This window comes from Cylas formicarius, unplaced genomic scaffold, assembly GCF_029955315.1.
Source record: "Cylas formicarius isolate icCylForm1 unplaced genomic scaffold, icCylForm1.1 PGA_scaffold_7__23_contigs__length_41026272, whole genome shotgun sequence".
NCBI classification, from domain to species: Eukaryota; Metazoa; Arthropoda; class Insecta; order Coleoptera; family Brentidae; genus Cylas; species Cylas formicarius.
The window spans coordinates 24,326,782-24,341,788 of record NW_026844352.1 but is presented as its reverse complement, the minus strand read 5'-3'; the positions used below and the strand labels follow the sequence as shown (position 1 = coordinate 24,341,788).

The 15,007-nt window shown below is 33.2% G+C and overlaps 1 protein-coding gene across 12 annotated transcripts in view; it reads left to right on the top strand.

Annotated features, from left to right (window-relative positions):
• Positions 1-15,007, top strand: part of LOC132705304 (protein sprint) — a 298,697-nt gene that overhangs the window by 208,517 nt on the left and 75,173 nt on the right. For 3 of the 12 annotated variants that reach the window (XM_060675808.1, XM_060675807.1, XM_060675813.1), the window contains exon 1: positions 1,003-1,235. The exons of the other annotated variants lie outside the window; for them this stretch is intronic. The gene's annotated coding sequence lies outside the window, so the exon portion shown is untranslated. Of the gene's footprint in view, positions 1-1,002; positions 1,236-15,007 lie in introns of those variants that run through there. 12 annotated transcript variants of the gene reach the window in all.

Sequence of the window (15,007 nt, the reverse complement as noted above, 5' to 3'; positions counted from 1 at the left end):
ACTGTGTGTTAAAATCGCAAAATCGATATGAACCTAATAAATAAGAATTTTTGAATGTTAAGAAACCCTTGTAAAATAGCAAAAAGTGAAGGAAAGCGACAGCACAATTAATTCTATAATTCTATTAATTCTTATAAAATTAATATTATGATTTAGGCTAATACTACTTTTGTTTTCTGTATTATTGTGGGTATTTTCTTGGATAAACTTTAATCTTGACAATTACTTGACAAAAATCCATTTATCAAAATAAATAAGAACTAAAAGTACACGAAAGTATATATTTTTACATGACAATTGTTTCGACAACACCGTGTCTTTATTATTTTATCATTTGATAAAGACACGGTGTTGTCGAAACAATTGTCATGTAAAAATATATAATTTCGTGAAAATATGAACCTTTAGTTCTTATTTATTTTGACAAATTTTATTTGCCTTCAACACCATTTTGCGAATATGATTTCATTCGCGTAATTGATTGAATGAACTAAAATATCCAATATCTAATATGGTCCATATTGCTGGATCAGTGCTATTTACAACAAATACGTCATCTCTTGAGGATGACCAAATCGGGTAGTTAAAAAGGAGATGTGATAAAGTTTCGTAATTTATATTAGAAAATATATACAGTAGTTTGGTTTCCAAAAACTTGGACAAAGAAACCATTAAAATATTTGAGTCTTGAGCATTTTAACCAACCACCACACCCATTTCAAGTTCAGTTCTGGGTCCGAAAAAGGCGCGTGATTTATAAACACAGCAAAGGTTGATTTGTAGTCCCGCGAACTTTAAAATTATGTGCGTTTGAATAACGATGTGTGCTGTCATCCATAGTAGGCCCTCAGGACAAATCCATCTCTTTCAGGCACGCGTCTATCCGTGCACGGTTCCTGATTCGACGCGCCACGCAGACGACCAAAACCAGCAGGATCTCTCTCTCCCTCTCGACTCAAATCTCTCGAATCCGCTCTCCTGCGACCGACTGGGATCTCCCTCCTGCAGTTTGCCACTACGTGTTGAAGCGTGCGTTGTTTTCAATGCCCGGGTTTTCAAAAAAGATCGACGAAACTTGCCAAGGTTGACCTTGTAAAGTGGCCGTTATTTTTGTCTACGATTGTTGTGTTTATTTTTTATGGTTTTTCGTTGTTCATGTTGTGTTTGCAATTCGTAATACGTCGAAAGTGGTAAGCGGATTTGCTTGCTTAACCGGCTTGGCGAAAAAAAAAGAGGTGAGTACATGAAAACATCTCTGTCAATGCGTGCTGAAAAGGAAAGGACAAGTTTGCCCGTTATGCATTCAGTTTCGTTTTTGCGTAAGGTTATCTTTGCTGCAATTTCGTTGCAATACACAAAACTTTCACTTTGTTTCAATGTGCTAAGGTGCGGTTTAAGCACGTTTCGTTGGTATGAGTGTTTATTAAAGAAATTTCAACGGTCGTAAAATGCGATTACGCCGCAAATAGGTATTTGTGATTATTTTGATGCTTCGATAGCGATTGGCGTGTAGTAAGCGCAGACGATCATTACAAACGCATAAATTTCCGTCGTTTTTGTTCCGGTATTGGGTTTACACGCGAGGTTTTATGCATTCATGGATTTCATTGAGGAAATTCATCAGCATTGTGTTTGGATGAGGTCATTGTGCTCATTTTTTTTTACCAGACAAAATTCGCTTCCGTACAGTTGTTTTGTAAATTTTTGATAAAGGAAACCCCATCGGTATGATTAAAAATTGAAAATCCCTTTCTGCTTAACTATGTTTGTCGGTAGTATTATCCAAGAATATTATTTATTGAAACGTTCTTCTTTAACTGCTGTCCAGTTCAATTTTTAGAAAAATATTATAATATTATAGTTAGTATTAGGGATTGAATTCTGAAGAGAATATAATATGAATAATATGAACACCTTAAGTACGGTTATAATTTTTTTTTGCTCACTAGATCACTTATAATTTTTGTTATCCGTTATCCAAACGATTAATAGTTATTACCGATGTTTATTTAAAAATAATAATTTCAGATATACAATAAATTGTTTTTTTATTGCCACTATAAAAAGAAAATGTTTTATTTAAGCAGTACATTTTACATAAAAAAATTATACATTTTTCATATAAACATGATTCCGGAAATGCGTAGTTTTCAAGGTGTCAAATAAAGAAGATATTTATAAAAAGCCCATTAGAATTTGTTGTCAACTAGGAATAAATTCAAGAGAAAAAAGTTACAAAGTCAGTGGCGCACATCTTTACATCCGCCACAGCCCGTCATAATTTTAATTTGGTAAATCCTAAATGAGTCTCTTGTCACAACAACAGTAACAAATTTCGACAAAATAGGTCAAGGGATGTTTAAGATCTTTATTAAAAATCCATTTTTTAAAGCTTGACACCCCGTTCATATAAAAAAAAAATCGATTTTTTCATGTAGAACGGCTTAAATTATACAAAAGTTATTTCTTGAAGAAAATGCAAATTTTGATAAAACATGGTGGAACCGTTGGAAAGAATTTTTGTTTCAAATAATTTGAAATATTTAATTTTTTCGTCACAAGTATTTCAAGTATAATATATATCATACTAAAATTCTAAATGTTTTCGTAGAGTCAAACAATAATATGATATGATCAATAATATAATAAAAAAATTAGGTTGGTATTCGCTTCAAGTCTCGAGTGAAATATGGCTATATGGAAACGTTCCAATGTCTCATGCGTTTTGAAAACAACCCTCGTTCATCACAATCTAATTTTTATTTGTTAGCGTCTCTATTCTAATAGACTATACAGTTTGTGGATTCTCGGAACAATATACATATACTCTTGGGAGCACTATTAATAACTGGTAGAATTTTTTCCGCCAAATAAAGTGGTTTTAATGGAAAAACGTTTCCATACCTTAAATACTTATCCACTCTCACTGTCTTTTTTCCTTACAAATGGTCATTACGTTTTTTGTTTCTAAAATCAAATATGAAATAGTTATTTCTATTTTCAAGTCATTACTAAAACGCAGAAATTTTGTTGTTTTTTTCAAAGTAGTGACGTTTTGTATTCAAAAAAGGTGCCCATCGATTAACGGGAATATATACAGAGCATTCCATATAATAAACGTGCGTATTATGAAATAAATCGGCAACACCATGTTCATTCGTTTTCTGCTACAAAAATATTACTTCACTAATTTAACCGACCCGAAATTAGCAATATTCAAATTTATATAACTTTAAAATAATGAAGAGCGATTTTTTGCGACAATACGAAAGTCGAAGTCTATTACTTAATTCAAAACCTGATTCGCAAGTATTCTGACGAGTATCTCATTTACAATATCTATCACGCTAAATAAATTACTTTGTTATAACGAGCCCTACATTATGCACGTAACGTTTCTGAGCTAATAATTTCAGACAAGTTAAATGGACATTACGGGCCGCTTTATCTTGTTCCCAGAATCGTTGATCAGTTCCTCACATACCTGTTCGGATTCATTAAAAAAAAAACACACATTTTTCTATCGCCATTATCTGTTCAATTATCTATCCTTCACCTCGCATTCACATTCACATACCTACTTAAGTGTTTGCAGTGATTGATGATACATTCACCATATGTGAGTATGAAATATAAATACACATTTGGAGGAAACTTGAACAAATGTCACCAGAATTATGGAAAAAGTATTTGTGTCCAATTTTTCCATGTAATAATCGCAAATATTTTTATACACATTAGTTTGATATTGGTACCGTATTCTAATTCTGTTGTGGGTCACTTTCCTTCGTCGCCAGGTCACTGCGTTTTGGTCCTGATACCCCCAGTTAGGGTCTTCGACTCCCTCAGTCCCTGTAAACCCTTCCAATGGAGACAAAACTGCCTCGCGAGCTATTTATTCAGCACCTTCTTCTCAGTGAAGTAGCAATTCAAGGAGGACATGGCTTGCATATCGACTCGATTGTCGCTAGCAAGATGTTCTTGCCCGAGTGTCTTGTCTTGAAGTTCCCGGCAGACCGCTTTGAGTTTTGCTTAAAATAGTCCAAAGGAACAGATATTGTGCATATAACTCTTTACCTCAGTATCTATTTTGAATTTTGAACTCGTCCAGGTACTACTTCTACTACTGCTTCTATTACCACTACTTATTATCGAAATAAGTGTGATAATTAGCGGAGTCTGCTTTTCTGAAAACTATTGTTAAAGTTTCTTTCAAAATTTCCAGTAGTTATTCTTTGTGACAGTTCAAAATTTCCGGTAGTTATTCTTTGTGACAGTTTAAAGAGAGAAAAACCAATTTCCCCTCATCTCTATCCGAATTTACAAACATGAAAACTGTGAAACTGTGAATTCTGTAGGACTAAAAAAGGAAGAAAGTTCTTTTAAGTAACCTTACCTTTCTAAGCAAAAGTTTATATCCGAATCTATCTCAATGATAAAATCTTGGATACGACACTAAGGCGTCAGAGCATATATCAGGTTATTATATCGTGATCTGAGTTTGAGATTGAATATCAAGTGCACTGGCAGAATGTCAGGAATTCAACTGTCTTCAAAACAAATGGATAACGGTTAACCGAAGTTTGGGATGATCGATAGGCGTTAGTTTATGCTCTTCAAACTTTATAAAGCGCAAATTTAACGGTCCAATGTTCGCGACAGGCCCTTTAAGGCTGTCATGTTTATACTGAATTTCATTTGTTTCCTCCATTTCCTCATCAATAACTTTGCCAGCATGTTTGTTCCGACTGAATTTACCGAGATAAAAAAATAAAGCCGAATGTTGGGGTGAATACCCTTGGTGTAGTAGTGAATATTTTATTGTTCAATCCAGTTTCTAGTTTTTAATTATGCAGTTGCATGGGGGGAAGATTAAGTATTCTTCATTCCAAATTTCTCATGTGAAGGTGGCTCTCGTTAGTTTTGCAGGATGGAAGAAAAATGTTTTTTTTTATACTATCGTAGTTTTGATATTCCGTTTTGGTTATTTGAGTATTAAAAAAATTGAGCTTTAAATTTTATGCCTAGACCACTAAATTGGACAAAACGGGCAAAATTTTAAGATCCCAAGATCATGGAGATTTTTTGTCTTAAAAATCACAGTTGACTACACCTCCGGGTATCTTTAATTTGAAGTTATTTAGTTAGGTCTTCCTTTTAAAGGTCACTGTTGCAATGCTGTTGAGGGTTTTGGGATATTTCTTCCTGGTTTTTTCACTTCGGGCGATTCTTATGACTCGGTCCTTAACGTCGAGCCTTCATGGAATAGAGGCGTGATAGGAATAGCGTAAAAACGATATCGAAAACAGTCGCACTTCCCTGCCCTGAAGAACACCTGCCTGTGTCATGTGTTAAACAGGTAGCGTTCCCCTTCCTATTTAATATGTGCCCACACGTCTGCGTGTTTCGTTTATGTTACAGTTCAGGTCAACCCACTTACACTTCATATGTGCCCATATCTGTATTCCCTCATTTAAATTCCTATCGCGGTTTCATTTTGTATATTTTTTCAGTGCCTCAAAGGCGTTCGTTTGAAGAGCAACGACCGTTCGAATGACAACTTACAACCGGCGGCACTTCTTGGTTGCCTTTTTCGTAGGCAACCGACCGTTTCCCATTCTCTATTAATTGTTTACCATTTTTTTAGTCCAACTCTTTGGTTTCAAATGTCTAACCGTCATTCATTAATTAGCAATGTCGGCATGCCGACCAGATGATTTCGGTTATAATCATCTTGTCCAACGATGGAACTAAGCCGAGAGCTAAGCAGATGACAGCAAGACGGCGGTACTTTTACATTAGATTTTTACTATTATAGAGATGGCTGCCATTGGCATTATCAACTGATATTTTCAATGATTAATTTTTTATATCTTAATATCGTGTGTTAAAAATTTTTATATAGTTCTTTATGCACTTTAGTTGCGAAGTTATGATTTTTAAATGAATCTAAAAAAGTGATAAAAATAGTCGCTACTCTTGTCCATGGATCAAATCATTCGTTCTAACGGTTGTACCTCGGGTGACCGATGCAGGCACAAGTTTTTGATATAAATATACGTAAGAAATGTGCTAATTAAAATGAAGATATATGTAGGTTCTCCTACGTGACCAGCACCGTTAGTTTCTAATTCAATGGTAAAACCATTTACCATTGAATTGGGAACTAATAATAACCTTCCATTCTTGGATATTCTTATCAATAGAAAATCAGACCTAACAGTGGGTCATTGTGTTTACAGAAAACCTACGCACACAGACCGATAGCTTAATGCATGATCACATCACCATCCAACCCAAAAATCATCGGTTATCAACTCTCTTGTTTATAGGGCCGTAAAACTATCTCAGCCCGAATCACTGAACCTAGAATGAAAACACATTACCTCTGCTCTTCTCTCTAATAATTCCCACAATAAAGATATTAAGAGTTTCATCAAAAAATATACCTCACTACAACCTTCCAATAGCAATGAGGCCAAAAGCAATCTCACACTTGGCACTGAAAACGTTTTAATGCAAACATTTTGTTAAAAGATGGATTAAATGCAGAGTCTGTAAGAGCAACTAATTAAATGTTTTGGACGCTTTCTTCACTAATCAAATGCTGCTGACATTAACTTGGTTGTAAATCCTGTTACTTTGATCGATTTATTCTCTACAAAACAAGTTACAGGCTATTAAATCCTGTTACTTTGATCGATTTATTCTCTACAAAACAAGTTACAGGCTATTCCCTTTTTTTCGTTCGGAGGTCCCCCAATTATGCGAATATCTGCAGATCCCCTTCAACGTTGAACGAAAACATCTCGTTTTTATTTTAATGTCAGTGCTGTTTCGGATCAGATTTTTGAATATTTATTCAAAGTGTAACCTAAAAAAGCCACTATATCTTTTATTTTCCGCTTTCTTATCGGTTCTCATCTCTCTCGACAACACGACCCACTTTTACTAGCAATCTCGGCAAAATTATGTTTTCTTCCACATTTATGACCAATTCTCCGTTAAAACCATCTAACGGCCAAGCTAGGATCATTTCATAAAACGCAAACATTATCGAATTTCATGCATCTAGAATTTTTTAGACAAAACCTCATTAAAAGGCTAGACACGGCAAGGCTTAATTCCGCTACTAATAATAAAGCGTCTCTAAAAATAAACCAGAGCTCGGGCCTGGCAATAAGATATACCTTGTCAACTGAAATATATTAAGGAAGTTGTCTGACCGTTACGCTTTTATCACGGAGTCGCAAGTCTCGGAATCTTGGATGTTTTTATAACAACGTCACGTGGTTTAATTTATATTTTAGACGCCTTTTTTTTTGGATCTCTGAACTGTGTTTTTAAACCGCGCTTACAAGCAGTGATTAGTGAGCGGCGACGGTACGGTTTGACTTCAGAAAATGTTTTTCTTTTTGAATGGTTAGACGTGCTTGTTGACGAATGGGAGAGCTGCTATCTATCTACCAAAATAACAGGATTTCCTGAAGGGTTTAAGGAGAAACCCTTTTGTTAGTTATATTTTAGTTAAAATAAAATAAAGTTTAGAACCAAGTTGTAAAGCACCTCCATTTTGCGGTTTTTCAGATCTTCAAACGGACAAAAAGAATTCCAAAAATCACAAGGTTGATTACGAACATTCGGTACATGGCCGCCATTAGTTCCTGAGCAGAAAACCATTGCCTATTTCATAAAAGTTCAGACTAACGAGAAATCCTGCAGTTCCGTTTAATTTCGGCCATAAGCGTAAAATAAAATTATTTCTGATCACCTTCACTGAAAAAGCGGAAATGTAAAGTACTTTTACTGAAAAGAGATAAAATTGTTTGCTGGCGATGAAAATACTGGAGACATATAAACCAGAGAGCAAGAAGATAATTCATTTGGAAAAGACGTGCATTAATAAAAGTAAAAGTACCAAAAATGTGGTAAAATAATATAACCGTAATCGTTAGTTGCGAGCAGAGAGTTTTCAATCTTACCATGCGGGACATTATTGTAAGAGCATCGAAGGATCACCCTCTTTTTTGCCCATTGAAGCAGTTGAGGTTGTACATGAAAAATCGTGTAAATGCATACATTGTTTTTTTTTTGCTAATTTGGCATATGCATCCTCATGCGGAGATGTCTGAATTGCTTCTCCTGTGCAGCGCGCTTAATAAAAGAAACCACGCACGTAATTTTGTTTTACGCTCCAACTATACTAGTACATGAATTTGACGCAAGTTAAAATTAGAGAAGTTATCATAGAGAAGACTCCACCTTTGTCTTGGAGAAAACAAGAAATTATCAAACCACTAAGATAGTGATACCATAGAACTGGCGAAAAGCAGTCCGGCATGTCATTTAAGAGGAGAAAATGTGAGATCTTGACCACTTGATAGATCGGACAGTCCGTCTATTGAGAGTTTCTCAGATAACGAAGAATATTATGACTTGTTAAAGTTTAATTTTTGTATTATGTATTATAATAAGAATTTAATAAGATAACAAGAATTTTTTCTAAAATTCCAAGTCTCTCCAAAGGTATTACCGAAATTTTTTCTTTGTAAGGAAACTTTTAAACTAAATTGCAATTTTGTATACCTTACTCTATTCTCTAACAGCATTCACCACCTACCATTCTTTTGATCATTATTATTTATGATAATGAATTAGTATTTTTATTCACAAAAGCAAGCCAAAATTGCTAAAAATAATTACGGGATAACAAAAAACTTCCAGAGTATTTAGTTAAATAATCGCCCGACAATCATTGACACTAATTTCAGAAAGCGACGAACGGGGGCTTTAGCGGTGTCTCCACTTTTTATAAATAAATAAATAAAGACTGACAGAAATGTGAAGCGTAGCCTGACTAACTGGTTTTCATGATTCACGTTAACTGTAGTACAATATTATTCTCCCAGCATAATACACTTTCACCAGTAGGCATGAAGAAATAACAAAGCGCTAACGCAATCCATTCCTGTATTCCCGTTAAACCCATAACTGCGTATATCAGTTACTTTTTTGTTACGTATGTTTTATATAAAACCAGGGATAACCCTCTACTTGTAAAGGGTTTTCTATAACTATCAGGTACAATATAATAAAAAAACCGAAGCATTCGATAAGTGTATTGTTGATAATATGTGGTTTGCCTTGACTTCCTGGGAAATAAACATGCAACCCACATCGCATATTTTTTCGCAATAACTGGTTATTATTAAGCTATATGTATTTAGCAACAATATATTGTCTATTGTCCATTGTTTACTACATTAATTAACAACTGTGTTAAACCAAAATTATATTAAATTTCGGAATTTATTGGCGTTAACTTTCACTTTATCACTTGCGAATAACAGTTCAGTGGGCTAATTAGCACGGTGATGCCATTTTTTAAACATTTTCGTGCATATTTTAGTAAACAATAACGCGTTTAGATATTTAGTTTAGGAATACAGTAATGGGCCGCAAAGATATGCTATTAGATATACATACATCTGCGATGCTCGGTAAGCATAAAAATCAGGTCACTGGTTTTCTATTGTATACACAATCTCGTTGTACAGTTAACTGAAGTATCGGTTTTGAAGTTTTGATTTATTTGCCAACAACGAAAGATGACTATGAGGAAACCATAAATTGCAAAAGTTTTGAAGACATTGCAGCTAATGTAGTGAAAATATTTAAATAACAAAACTAACGCATTTATTGATTCAATATTTAATATCGGATTATTTTTAAATTCAGTTTTCGATAAAAGTGAGTATTATTCGAATTGGTGGTATACTTTGACCAGGAATATAGTGCTTTTGCAGCCGACCCCGTAATTAACTTGGCTACTGTTACAAAAGCGCAGATCCTTACCCTACCGACCAGACCCTTACTCGTAACCATTCCAGGACCGTCCTAGGAATTTATCTACCTACACTAACAAGCGGGATATAAGTATGTTTCCACTCTTTTTCGCCGAGCAATTCTTGAAACATGTACATCAAAAAATTAGTACAAAGTAACAATTTATTACGTTCTATTTCATTACTGGAACTGAAAATCTATTTTCTTCAAAAAAACACTCAATGACACTTTGGCACAACTAATGTTTAAACCTTTCAGTACTTTTTTATGCAGTTCTTCTATGTTTAAAACGCTATTCACTTTATAAGCGTCACAGATTATAAGCCTAATTAGATCTGCGTGTTGATCTTTAAAAACTCGTGAAGTACATGCATCTTCCCTCACTTTCCTCTTGACTATCCCATTTGCAACAATTTTTCTTTCAGTTGACTGCGGAACTTTGTTCGTGGCGCTTGTTTTTATTGCTGCTCCTACTCCCCCTTCCGAATTTCTTAAAAAATTGTAATTATTTGAAACAATTTGTTTAGCATCCGAAGACAAATGGATCCGTTTTTTTATTAGCTGAGGTGGTTCGTCTTCTAAATTGTCATTAGGTTCGACTACCATCTCCACTTCGTCTTTAAATTCTGCGTTGCTGTCCATGTCTTCTTCTAACAGGGGAACATCTGCTTCGCTCCACGGTCTCCACATTTTAAAGCGTTAAAAAACAGGAACCTTTTTTTATCTATCACGAATATAATCTTTTAAAATACCAAGTCATCGCAGATCGTTAAAAGGAAGTCTTCCAAAAATATGTTTAAAATTTGATCAAGTAGTCATTACTGACAGCCGTGGAAGACCATATTTCCTAAGAACATAATTTTGCATCAAAAAATATATAATCTCAGTTTCTGTCGAAACTACACAAAATTCGAAAAAGTAGTTTCTATAAGTTACCTTTATTTTCTAAAAATATAAAAATATATAGGGTGTTCCGTTTAAATTTTTTAAACTAATATCGATCCCACGCTTATCGGACACCATTTAAACCATAAAACTTTTGTATAAATTTTTTTTTCTTAAATCAGTAGTTCCTGAGAAAAGTTACAGGCCCTCAATAAAGTGCTGTACAGTATATATCAAATAATATGTCAAAAACTGGAAGTCTGATTTTTATATTTTTTGTATCCTCTCTGTATCATTTGGTTGTCTGTAACTCAAAGTTTATATCTAAAGCCGGGTAGACACGATGCAATTTCTACATGTATTTTTTTAAGTAAATATTGCAAGGTGTTTACAACCAGATATTTCTCCTGAATTTGTGCGTGTAAAATAAACTTATATGTTTAATCTCTATGAAAAATGTAAATACAGTCGAAGTCATGAAATACTAGATATCGCAAAAACTGCAATTGGATAATTTGTTGTATTCTAGGTAAGATATAAGCTCCAAAAATTAAGAACTATTGTCAAACAAGTTAATAAACAAGTTGTTTAAGAAAAAAACTGTATTTCAGTGTTAGCCCAAAACGGTTTTGCAATTTTAACAGCAATTTTTATCTGTTAAAAATACGTACAGAAATACGTTTAGAAACTGCATCGTGCCTTAATGTAACTGTAATTTTGTGTTCTGATGGAATAGATCAATTGTTTTCAAAGTTCAAACGTTTTAAAAAAATAACTTAAAAACTTGAAGCTTAAAAAAACTTAACATCCACACGGTATTTACCTAAATATTAATCAATTTAACCAATATTTTTTATTTCTTGACACAGGGAATATTTATTATTTTTTAAATTTTTCTGACAACCAAATCAATAAATAGAGACTACCAAAGAACTGTTTTATTTCCAAATAATACAAACAAATGCAATTAACAATTCTCGTTATGTATGCAAATATTTTATTTATAAATGTTTTCATGATATAAAAGCTCCCGAAAATCAATTTTCTGTCATTAATATATTAACATGCATGACAAAGAATATCCCATTATTACTCTAAATTAGATTTACATCACACAATCCATATTGACTGATTTTTCCCATTCCAGCTCGATATGTGAAGTTTCTATGAGCGAAGTCAAGTGAAATAATTCGTGCATTATTAAAGCGCAGCCTGATTAAAATTAAATTAAACTTTCATCCTAAAACCGGTAAACGTGCATATTTCGTTCAAAACGGGATATTACTAAATGTCTGGCCTTTGTCCGTGCTCTATCGAAAATACCCGTTTTTTAAAAGAGTTTCGCTCGCTATATGTATGGTTATATAAACGCAGTCGGTTTAGCTGAACAATACAAACATTTCTCGTTTCCATGCCTTCAGCGCAAATTCAATAAAATCGGGCAGTGGTTTCATTACACGCGGGAATAAATTCAAATTTAAATACACATCAGCGTGTACCAAATACGATTCAGTTCCTCTCTTTTCACCGGGTTTTGGTAAATTTTACGGATGACTATAATGGCTGGTATTATGCTGGAAGGCCGAAACAGTACGCCGAATTCAGCATTGTCCTTCTTGGTCGAATATTTAATGCAATATGTTCGCTGTTTTCGATAAACGAGATTTTTAAAAGCAGGAGCACAAATTGATTCGTGATGCAATTGTCTTCAAACTAAGTTAAAATTTCAAAAGCGAAAAATAAAAGATTATTTTTTGTAACTGTATTTTTGCAGGACAAATCAAATAAGTATAAAAAAATAAATAAAAACGAAACAAAATTATATTTTTTAAGCAAAAACTATAATCAATAAAAATAATACGCAAAACTTCATTCAAACATTGAAACTAATGAAAAATACCTATACAATACCTATATACATATTTTAGCATTATTATTTAACATTAGTCCAATCACTAAGGCAGAAAGTTTAAAGTTTTGTGGCAAAAATACTACCTTGATACCGATAATCAGCAAGTTATAGTGTTGTAGAAATTTCTTTGGTAATAATAATGAGTTTTGGTTTATAAAAAATAAATTTATTATATAATCTAACTAGGAATTTTATATATATATATATATATATATATATATATATATATATATATATATATATATATATATATATATATATATATATATATATATATATATATATATATATATATATATATATATATATATATATATATATATATATATATATATATATATATATATGATGACACTATATTCCGGGATATCATCCGTTCGCTCGTTGAACTCCGACTGGAATCCTGCATCCGACTGGAATCCTGCAAATCTTGCATCCGACTGGAATCCTGCAGACGTTTCGCCAAAATCTCACTTGGCATCTTCAATGCTCGCGCTCCGAAAACACTTCGAACACAGTGTTCGAAGTGTTTTCGGAGCGCGAGCATTGAAGATGCCAAGTGAGATTTTGGCGAAACGTCTGCAGGATTCCAGTCGGATGCAAGATTTGCAGGATTCCAGTCGGATGCAGGATTCCAGTCGGAGTCCAACGAGCGAACGGATGATATCCCGGAATATAGTGTCATCACATTTTTCCATCCGTGAATCAATACGTGAATATATATATATATATATATATATATATATATATATATATATATATATATATATATATATATATATATATATATATATATATATATATATATATATATATATATATATATATATATATATATATATATATATATATATATTGCCTTTATATTATTACGAAATATAAGAGTTGCAATTGGATATGAATTAATGCATAAAATGCTATAGCTAGAATTAACTAACTTAACTAAAGTCAGTGATTCGCCGTTGGCTCTGGTTTTTCCGTTTGGAGGAAAGTAGCAAAAAGCAACCAAACATTTCCAAACTTGTCATCCTATGTAACTTTTGCGTTTGACTCAGGAAAAAATACTTTTTATACTCCCGTCTGTAAAATACCTCATTACCCACCGATCTAGCGTGCGGGAAGCGTCACTTTACCACGTTTTTCGTTTCCCACGAATCCGAGCCACTTCGGGCATTTCCGGGATTTTACTGCACGCATTTGGGAGCAATCGGATGTTTTCGGAGATATTTCCCACGCTTTGAATTTTGACGTTTGTCAATTCTGACGGTCATCTCAGTGAATGTATTCGTGTTGTTTTTCGAAAATGGACCCAAAAACTAACGGTCATAGAAAAAGTATAGTATGCAACACGTTCGGTAAGCTTTTTAACTCACTCGTTTATTAAAAACTCGCTCCGCTTGTGTCAAATAAACTCGCGAGTCAAATGCCGTTTACCGCACTTACCTGGAGGCCTTACTAGTATCATTATGTTCTTTCTTTCACATATTCCACAAAATGAGACGTTTATAGTATTCTATAAAAACGGAGCGCCGCTCCCTGGCCGGTTAATAATAAAGTTCTGCAAATTTTACGAAAGTGAATTATTTAATTTCACCGTCGCTTTTGACGAATTTTCAAGATTTTAATAAAATTAAAAACATAACAGAGAGATTTTCGTATAAAAACGAGATTTTGTGCAATTTTTTTGTTTTTTTTTTTCAAAATTATATTTTAGTGGGTATTAATTTAAAATGTTGTATACTTTGATATTTCGCATTAAATCTTATCAGGAACGATGTCTTCAATTTAATATGCCAAATTAAAACAATTGCGACTTATTTGTGATTTTGTAAGGTCAATTCTTATACTGAGACATACATATTTTGCGTTTTTTTTATTTTATGCGTTCACTTTAGTCTGTAAGCCAATCCTGGAACTTGGTTTTAATTATATATATAATTTTTGAAATGAATATATAAAAATTCACTAAAAGCATTCCTCATTATGAGGTTTAAGTTGATTTTTTTTTTCATTTAATACATATTAATTGACAGAAGTATGCACAATGCGCAGTTTGCAAAAACAAAGCGACATTATTAGTTTGGCGTTAGTTTCACAAACATGAAGTTTCACAATAATTTTAAAAATTAATATCCTGTTATGCGCATATTTATATTTTGTATGTTTCGTTCATGGCGACAGATTGGTTAAATCTTCTTTGATATTGTTACCTAACCAAAAAAAAATTATTGAACCGGTTAAGAAACAATATCGTCCAAGGACAACGTAGGTTATTAACACGGAGCAGCAAAGCAAATTTAGCGCACGAAAACGTTCAAGTAAATTTCACGAAATACTATTCTCTGACGGTGAGTGTTTATCTCG